This window comes from Alligator mississippiensis, chromosome 7, assembly GCF_030867095.1.
Source record: "Alligator mississippiensis isolate rAllMis1 chromosome 7, rAllMis1, whole genome shotgun sequence".
In the NCBI taxonomy this organism is placed as follows: Eukaryota; Metazoa; Chordata; order Crocodylia; family Alligatoridae; genus Alligator; species Alligator mississippiensis.
Genome location: NC_081830.1, coordinates 59134844 through 59145022, shown reverse-complemented (window position 1 = coordinate 59145022; position 10179 = coordinate 59134844).

Here is a 10179-nt window from a genome sequence, read left to right as displayed (position 1 = left end):
TCTTTAGCTTGACACAAGGCTGTCTAACTGGTAATCCTCCAAGTGTTAAGGTGTGAGAATCAATATGTTGCCTTTTCATTGGGGTGATCTTCCCTGGGGTTGGGTAAACTGGCTGCAGTCTGAGGTTTTGCTATCAGGACTGATGTGGTTCTCCTGTGTCAAATGAGGTAATCCTAAATTCTGTCTTCCACTGTTACTGCATAGCAGTAGTGCCCAGGGCCTGTAGTCATGACACAGTTGTGCTAGAAGTTGTAAAAACACATGAAAGGTTGTCCTTGTCCCAAAGAGTTTCAATATGAATTTAGAGCCACTTAATAAAGTACTCGGATATTATGCTAATCCTGCCTTTGGATGTTTTTGACCTCCTGAGTCGAAGTAGCTGCATGCAAGGTCCAGCAGTAACTTCTCCACTAGTCTGTGTGACAAATTTGTTACAGAAGGGTGTTAGCTGTGTTCGTCTATAGTCAGGCAGAAGCTAGGACAGGCTGTTATTTTAGAGACTGACCAGCTCTTAGAGGCATGAACTTTCACAGCTCATGAATAGACTGGTAGAAGGTAGGTATTATACAGAAACAGGGGCAGGGACACTGCTAAGAAGTAAAAAGTGGGTTAGTTAGTTCAGTTGAAATGAACAAGGTAGGTAGCAGCGTGAAGGACCCTGGAGTTAACAGCTAGCCTAGGTAATGCGGTAAGAATCCATAGTCCCTGTTGAGCTCATAGTTAACACAATCCAGTCTGTGGATGATTCCTTGTTCCACAATTTCATCTTCAAGTTGGTTTTTAAAGTTACAGCTATTCTGAGGTCAGTGGGCAGGGAAGTTGAAACATGCTGCCGTGGGGTATTGTGGATTTCTGGAATTGACATTGAATTAATGTCCATGCATTATTTCATGTAGGGATTGCCCCATCTGGCCAATGGAGACAGCAGAAAAACACTGTGAGAAGGTGATGGTGTATATGACATTGGTGGAGGAGCAGGTGAATGAACCCCCAGTGTTATACTTTGTTTTGTTTGGACCAGTTATGATATGATATGTGTTGATGAAGGAGCACAGCAGGCTTATGGGTCTGCAACAAGACCTGGTAGCTTGGTGAAAATTGGAGATATGTAGTCTCTTGCTGGAAATATATTGTTTGAGGTTGGGGAGCCAGGACATGGTTGTCATGTACCAGGAAGGATTCAAGTTCATTACTGATGTGTCAGATGTGTTCAAGCTTGGGGGCTGTAAGTTATGACCAGAAGGATTCTATTGTCCTTGTCACAGGATTGGTATTGCAAGCAGGTTGGAGCAGGATCTGAGTCTTGCTTTGGGGTTTGTATTTTAAGTGTAGGAAACCCTTTTCTAGATCCCTGAGGTATGTATCTTACTCAGTGGAATTGGAGTGGTGTGGTTGTAACAGATTGGATGTAGACAGTAAATCTAGTGGTGATCTTAGGATCAAAACTGTTTGAGAGGAGGTAGACGTAATGGTCAGTTGGTTTCTGATAAGGTATGGCGGTAATGTAACTATTACCAAGTTTCATAGTGAAGTCCATGAAATTAATTTGTTGGGTGAAATACTCAAGAGTCAGTTGATGGAGGGCTGGAAGTTGTTAAAGTCCTGATGGAATTACATCTTCATTGTGTGGACACAGGAAAGAATGTATAGGGAAGCATGCTGTAAAATCCCTGATCTCTTGCATAGGCAGAATCCCATGGCTGCTTACTCATTAGGGTGTATCTTGGTATGGGTATTACATATCAGCCATCTACATACAGGTCAACATCAGGCAATCAAAGTGGGGGTAATATATGGTGATATCTAAAATAACAGATATGGGAAGTGACTGTAATTGTATAACAGAATGCAGGGCTGTACAGCTTTTGAACTGCCCAACTCCTTGTGGGCAGTGTGTTCCCTCTGTTCCTCCTCCCATTCTCCACAGCTGCAGAGGAAGTGTAGGCTTTCCTTGCTGCTGTGTGGGTAGCACCAACAGTATGACTGGGACCATGGGCTCCCTGGACCTCAATGTTCCATGCTGCCTCACTCCTTATGAGCAGATGAGGGATAGGAAGTAGAAGCTGAAAGACAGAGGGGGAGCTTGGAGACCCTGACAATGGCAGCAGTAAGAGTGGTGGGAGGAGCAGCAACTGGGCAGGAGACCATGGGCCAGCTGTTAACCACTCAGAGGCTGCATGTAGCCCTGAGGCCACTAGCTACAGGTCTGCTTTAAATTGCTGAACTTCAATGGGGTGCATATGTATATGGCACTACACTCTTAACCCTAAACAATGAAAAACGAAGGAGCCCTTCCAAACCTCTGTTGTACTCTAGCCCTCTTACTTGCTCAAGCACTTCAGATATTTCGATTCATGACAAGATCTATTTACTGCATTCAAAAAGTACAGAGAAGAACATATGTAAACACACAATTATAATAGAAGTGACCATATAATTATTGCTACCAAACTTGTGGGAAACATCCAAGGAAAAATTGTTCTCAGGTGTAACTTAGTTTTCATGCAATTACATTAGGTATGGATTTGGAGCCCATAGGTGACTGGCAGAGAGTGCAAGTACCTCCCCCCCTCCCCCCCACCAGGGCCAGTGCCCCCCCAACAGAAAACACTGATACTGTCAGTAGGGCAGGTGCCCCCCATGACAGGGCTGCCGCCATTGGTGGCTTCTTTGGGTGCTCCCCCCCAATTCAGGAGGCACTAGTCACTCATGTTGGAGCCTGTGTATAAATTGCATGGGCTGTATGTTGGCCCCAACCCTCTTCAATCTGACATTCTCTGCCATGCTTACACATGCCTTTCATGACTGATGCTGGGATTGACATCTGTTACTGGACTGATGCAAAACTGTTCAATTTGAGGAGCCTGCAGGTGAAGATTATAGGAGGTGACTATCTGTGATCTTCTATTGGCTGATGACCAGGAATCCTGGTTTTCTCTGTTTAAAAAATCGCAAATTCTCTTATTTAAAATTTTTTAAATTCTCTGACTAAAAACCCCAACATCTGGGTTTTTTCATGATTAAAATGAAACACCACTATATCTCTATTGGTATCAATATTGATATAGATGGGTGTATGTATCAGTTGAACACAATGTTTTATTGATATTTACAATTTTAAAGAAATTTCAAAATCTACCAGTGCCTGAATCACTATAATAAAATAAATTCTAAATACCTATAAATGTTGGTGTTTTGATTTTGGGTTTTTTATCATGGAAAATCAGCTTCCCCTGCTCCCTTCTCTCACCAGGACACAGGTCCAGCTGCAGCGCCCCATCCCCCGCACCACACTGATTTGTGGCACTGAGCAGCCCTGATATGCTGGTGTCCTGCCCATGCCATTGCCCCTCATTCCTCATCCACAGCCCCCTGGGTCCTGCCAGTGCTCCTTGCCCCCTACCTGGGCAAGGAGCACTGGCGGGATGGGGCTCTCAGCTGCCAGGGCTGTGGGGCCAGGGACCTGGGTCCACAGCCCCCTGCCTCCCCTGCAACACCTGAGCCCTGGCTGCTGCCCATGGGAGGCAGCGGCTGCTGTGGTGGAGCAGAGTATGGAGCCTGGGTCCCCCTCCGCCATGGGTGGCAAAGCCGGAGTGGAGCCTGTAGGGAGAAGAGCAGATTTGGGCTCCCCTGCAATGCCCAGCGGGTGCGACCTACTACAGCAGGGCAGAGCAGGGCTGGGTGGGAAGGCTTGGTGCCACTGCTGGGAGCCCCACACTGCCTTGGCAAGGTGCCACCTGCCCATCCGGCAGCAGTGAGGGGCACAACTGCACTGTCACCCCTGCTGCTACTGGGTGGGCGGGGGGCATTTTGCCTTTGCAGCGTGGGACTTATGGCAGTGGCACCAAGCTTTCCCCACCCTGTTCTCTGCCCTGCTGTGCTGGGTCCTGCCTGCTGGGCCATGGAGGCCCCTAGGAGCAGGGCAAGGAGCCCAAGCTTGTAGCAGCTAGTCCGCACCCACCCCTGTGTCGCACACAAATCTGGGGGGCATATGTCCCCCTATGCCCCTCCCAGGAGTGCACGCAGTGGTGGAGAGCCAGCCCTCCCGCTGTCCCCTGGATGAACTGCCTGAGGCCCTGTCCCACTCCCCACCCAGGCTCTAGCCACACATTCTGGCACTGGGCCCCAAGCTTCGTGTACTGCCCGGGCTCAGCCCCAGCCCTGCCTAACTCCCTCCTTTGCTCCCTATGGGGGCCTCAATCACTGTTCCCGGCCCCCCCCCCCCAAACTGCTTTCTAGGCTGCCTGGTGGCCATGTGCATGTGTACATGTGCACATGCACATGACACCCCCAGCCTGATGGCCCTTCTCTTGCTTCCCCCAGGAGTGCATCATTTCTCATGTTTTTCTGGGAAACCCACTATTACCCATGTTTTTCTCCTTTAAAAGAGAAAATCTAGGTCATTCTCAAAATGAGAAAGTCTGGGTTTCACTGCATTTTTCTGTGGGAAACGGAAAACCTGGATCCATGCTAGTGACTGGTCCCTGAATGCCAAATCTGAGTCTGATATGCAATGGAGTATGGACCATTTCTCTTCTGCTTGTGACATCTTTGGTCTCACAATCAATACTAAGATGACAGAAGTGATGCACCAGCCTGCACCAGGAAAGCCTTACGTAGAGCCTACCATCACAGTGAATGGTCAAATCCTCCAAGGCAGTGGACAAGTTCATCTATCTCAGCAGTACACTGTCATGTGCAGTTCACATCGATGATGAACGCAAAATTGCTAAAGCAAGCATGGCCTTTGGTAGACTACGTGCAAATGTATGGGAGCATGGAGGCATCAATCAACAAACAAAACTTAAGGTCTACAAAGCCATTGTGTGGAAAAGCCTGATGTGTGCATGCGAAACCTGACTGTGTGCAGATGCCATGCTATGAAGCTGAACCACTTCCATGTAGGCTGTCTGAGAAAATTGATGAGGATAAGATGGTAAGACAAGGTCCCAGACACTGAGGTTCTTACATGGGCAGGCATTCCAAGCATCCATACTTTGTTGTTGAAATCACAGATGAGATGGGCACGCCATGTCACCAGGATGTCAGATGAGTGACTGTCAAAGAAGATCTTTTACAAGGAACTAAAGGAGGGAAAGTGCTTTCAGGGATGCCAAAAGAAACACTTGACTTTAAGAACTCCCTCAAGTCACCCTTGAAACATTTCAACATTGACCTGAAGTCTTGGGAAGATCTCACTCATGATGATTACACCTGGTGAAGCTTCATCCATTGCTAGATCTAATGTTTATGAGCAGAGAAGAACTGGAGAGGCAGAAAAGAAGCGCAAACAGCTAAATCTTGCAACAGCAGCATGTCCACTGTTGATCAAAGAACCCAAAGCGGTATCTCTTGCTCAGTGTGCCATAGACAGTTCAAAGCCCAAATTGACCTCATCAGCAATTCATATATTCACAGAAACCAAACCAATCAATGATGTCATGGTCATTTTCAAATTTGAAGAATGAACAACAACAACAACAACATTAGGTATGGATTTGGAGCCTATGTATAAATTGCGTGATCTGTAGTAGTATATGGCTCTCCGCCCTTCAATGCAAATGTGACAGGTGGGCAGGACTGGAAGTCCCGCCCCCTTCGCTCCACCCCCTTTCCTCTTTTATGGTGTGTGACGTCATCAGCCACACCCCCTGACCCCGGTCACATGGTGCATGACATCAGCAACTCCGCCCCTGACCCCAGTCACGTGGTGCGTGACATCAGCAACTCAGCCCCTGCCCCCGGTCACATGGTGCGTGACATCAGCAACTCCGCCCCTGACCCCAATCACATGGTGCGTGACATCAGCAACTCCACCCCTGACCCCAAACACGTGGTGTGTGACACCAACACCACATGGTTCATGACATCAGAAGGACAACCCAGGCAGACCCTCAAAGCCCAACCCCTCATGCTGCAAGATCCGCCCTAGATCACGTGGTGCTGTTATGGCCTATCAGGTCCCTGACCACTAAACAGAAGTTGAGAATTTGGAAGATGGTGTCTTTGTGCTGTGGTTTAAATTTGTCCTCAAGTGTTTGAATGCACCACATGGGTGTTAGTGTGGGGGTAAGTGTAGTGGGGGAACGGTTAACAGACATGTCTACACAGGAGGCTATGTCAAAGGAAGTTTATTACTCTCCTGGTGAAGCTGGTAGTTTTGGTGGGGTGAACGCGTTTTTTGAAGCTACCAAAAGGCAGAATAAGTTCCTGAATAGAAGTGGGGTGGCCGCCTGGCTTTCAGACCAGGATGCTTATACCCTGCACAAACCGGCAAGAAGACATTTTAAAAGAAACAAGACTGTTGTTTCAGATATTGATGCACAATGGCAGGCAGATTTGGTGGATATGCAGCAGTTTTCTAAACACAACAGAGGGGTTAAGTTCATCTTAACAGCGATAGACATATTATCAAAGTATGCGTGGGCCGTGGGTCTAAAAGACAAGTCAGGTGGTGAAATAGCTCGAGCCTTTAAAACCATTTTTACAGAGGGCCGTGTACCTCAAAAATTACAGACTGATCAGGGAAAAGAATTTTTAAATAAGTCTTTAAGTAAGCTGTTAAAACAGTATAATGTTCACCATTTTGTGACAAATAGTGAAGTGAAAGCAGCAGTGGTAGAGAGGTTTAACAGAACATTAAAATCAAAGATGTGGAGGTATTTTACAGCCCGCAACACCTTTCGCTACATTGATGTGTTACCAGAGTTTATAAAGAGCTACAACCACAGTTTTCACAGAACTATTCGCACCAGGCCTGCTGGCGTGAACTTCTCAAACTCTCCACGGGTGTGGAAAGCCGTGTACGGAGACTATTTCAAAATAAAACCAGCAGCACCCGTGTTTAGAAAAGGAAACCACGTGAGGGTGTCTAGAGCCAAAGGGCAGTTTGAAAAAGGTTATGAACAAACATTCACCGATGAGATTTTCATAGTGGATGAAGTCCTTAGACGTGTGCAGACGCCTGTATACCGCCTAAAAGATTACGAAGATGAACCTATTGAGGGTTCTTTCTACCCTGAAGAACTACAAAAAGTGAATCCCAAACAGGACAGAGTTTACAGGGTTGAAAAAGTTCTAGCAACGAAAGGAAAAGGAAGAAAGAAGCAGTTGTTGGTAAAATGGTTGGGGTGGCCATCTAAATTTAACAGTTGGGTGGAAGCCTCCCAAATTTGTAACATATAGGGGTACCTCAGTCAAAAGGTCGAGATGTGTGATGGTGACTTTTACATTACTTTACCCAGCAACGCTTGCTCCAGCATTTTTCCGCAGAACACCAGCTCAAACTTTACCATACAACTGGTTAAACCTCTGGATCTGTTGGGGAACTGGGAGATAGGGTTAGCAGAAATACAATACCCACACAGCTGGAACAACATCAACGAAGACACCCCTTTCAAAATTATTTCTGGGACTAAAAAATGGGGGTACAGCCTGCCTCGGGGGTATTATACATCCATCACAGAGTTACTGGATCTTATAAACAATACAATCACCAACAACCCTACTCCACCAGAATTAGTTATGCACTATGACCAAGCATTCGGGAAAGTGAGACTTAAAGCCAAAGATAACTCTTATGGTTTTTATACGTATGGTGAGCTAGCCTATATTTTGGGAATGCTACCCGGAGTCTCTGTTAAAAAACCACCCTTCCCAGCTGATATTACCGGAGGATTCAATTCGCTGTATGTCTACACAGACATTGTGGAACATCAGCTTGTCGGGGAGTTTTCGGTACCTTTGCTACGTTGTGTCCCGGTCCGTGGAAGCAACAACGAGTTTGTCACCATCACGTATGACAACCCGCATTATGTCCCCATCAGTCAACGTCACATCGACACAATCAGCATTGAAATAAAGACGGATCAGAACAAACACGTCTCATTTCGCTTTGGTAAGGTGATCGTTAAGCTTCACCTACGCCCCCGGAAGACTTTGAGATTTTAAAATAAGTAAAAGTACAATGGTAATGGTAAAAAACTATGGGGACCCTAATTTGTACAGAAATTATTATAAAGCCCAGGCTGGGTATGGCCTTCCCGGATATCATGGGGTACCCGTGATGTATGGGGCTGGTGTGGGAGGTATATTTCGCAGCCTCTTTAGAAAAGCCGTTCCACTTTTGAGAAGGGGTCTGGAGATTATTAAACCCCACGCTAAAAATGCGGCACAAAACATAGCCAAAGATGTGATTGGTCATGTCTCCCGAGCTGTCCTAGATAAAGTGGTCAAGCCGGCAAAGCAGGAGGGGTCTGGTCTCATGTATATTCAAAGAAAGAGCCTTAAAAGAAAGAGAGACGTACCGGCCTCTGGACGTGCAGGACCTCCACAACCCCTTAAAAAGAAGAGGGTAAGTCGACGGGGAAGCCAGACACAAAAAACCAAGAAGCAGCCTGGGAAAAAGAAGGGGCGCTCTCCTGGAGGAAACAGAAATATATTTTAACCGCCATGGCCTTTGTTCACTGTGGGTCTGAAGAATGTGCCAAATCCGAACTGGATGTGTTTCAAATAGCCCCAACGCAGACCTGCATTGAGAAAAGCCTGTATGTTGAGATCCCCCCACTCTCGGCTATTACCAAGTCCAGCCCCCTTGACTTTTTCATAGCTGGGAATGGTGAAGATTACATGGATTTGAACAACACGCTGCTGTACCTTTGCTGCAAGATTGTAAAAGGTGATGGAACGGATCTTGATGCCGGAGCTGCAGTGGGTCTGGTGAATTACCCACTAGCCTCTGTCTTCAGTCAGCTGGATGTCACTCTGGGAGACCGTCTCATAAGCCAGAGCAACAACTGTTACCCTTACCGAGCCTTCATCGAATCAGTTCTCAACTACAGTGATGACACCCTCGCCACCCAATTTTCTGCCGGCCTGTTTTACAAAGATACCCCTGGGCATCATGAATCGGTTGCAAGGGATGGCCATAATCAGGGGTTTCGAAGACGGGCAAATCTGACAGACCGGAGCAAAAAGATAGAGCTGCTTGGTCATCTCCATAGCGATTTGTTTTTTCAAGAAAAACTGTTGCTGAACGGCGTGGATGTGAAAATTAAGCTGACACGTAGCAAAGATGCCTTCTGCTTGATGGGCAATGTAGCAGCTGGCCAATGTAAACTAAAAATAACATCTGCCTCACTTTTTGTGAAAAAAGTGAAGGTAGCTCCGGGTGTCCGATTGGGCCACGCGGAGGCCTTGCTTACGGCCAATGCTAAATACCCCGTAGACCGCGTGGGTATGAAAGTGTTTAGCATTCCTGCCGGCAGCCGAGTCAGCAACCAGGAGAATCTGTTTCTGGGACAGTTACCCAAACTCATCGTCATCGGGTTCGTGGATAACGATGCCTTTAGTGGGAATTATGCTAAGAACCCCTTTAATTTTAAACATTACAATATTAATTTTGTGGCCCTCTACGTTGATGGAGAACAAACCCCAACAAAACCCCTACAACCAGATTTTGAAAACGGTAACTGCTTGAGAGAATACATGCAGCTGGTACAGACAGCCGGTAAACATACGAAAGACCGGGCCCTGATCATCAACCGTGAGAAGTTTGCTCTGGGGTACACCTTATTTGCCTTTGACCTGTCTCCTGACCAGGAGTGTGCTGATCATTATTCACTGATTAAAACCGGGAACCTGAGAGCAGAAATACGCTTTGCTGCAGCTTTGCCCACCACGGTTAACATGATCGTGTATGGGGTCTTTGACAACGTCATAGAAATAAATCAGAGAAGAAACGTCCTGTTTGACTATATGTGAAGATGGACACTGAACAGATCATCAGGGTTTTATCCTCAGACCCTTATGCCAAAGACACTTTCTTAGATGTTTTCCCCAGCGACTGGCTTCCTAAGACTCAGCAGTCTAAAAGGCCCCTGAGCTTAGTAGTCAACACCCACCCGCATAATCAACCCGGAGAACACTGGTTGGCTGTTTACTTGGAGGATCGGAACAGCGGAGAATTTTTCGACTCGTACGGTCACCCCCCAAACAGCGCTCTCTTTCCTCAAAGCATTATGTTGTTTTTAAACAAGAACGTCACCGGCACTGTTTTTCAAACGAAACAGTTACAAGACCCCCAATCTGTCGCCTGCGGATACCATTGTGTGTTTTTCCTACACCACCGTAGCAAGGGGCTGTCGTTTGAACAGATTTTAAAAATGTATTATTCCGACG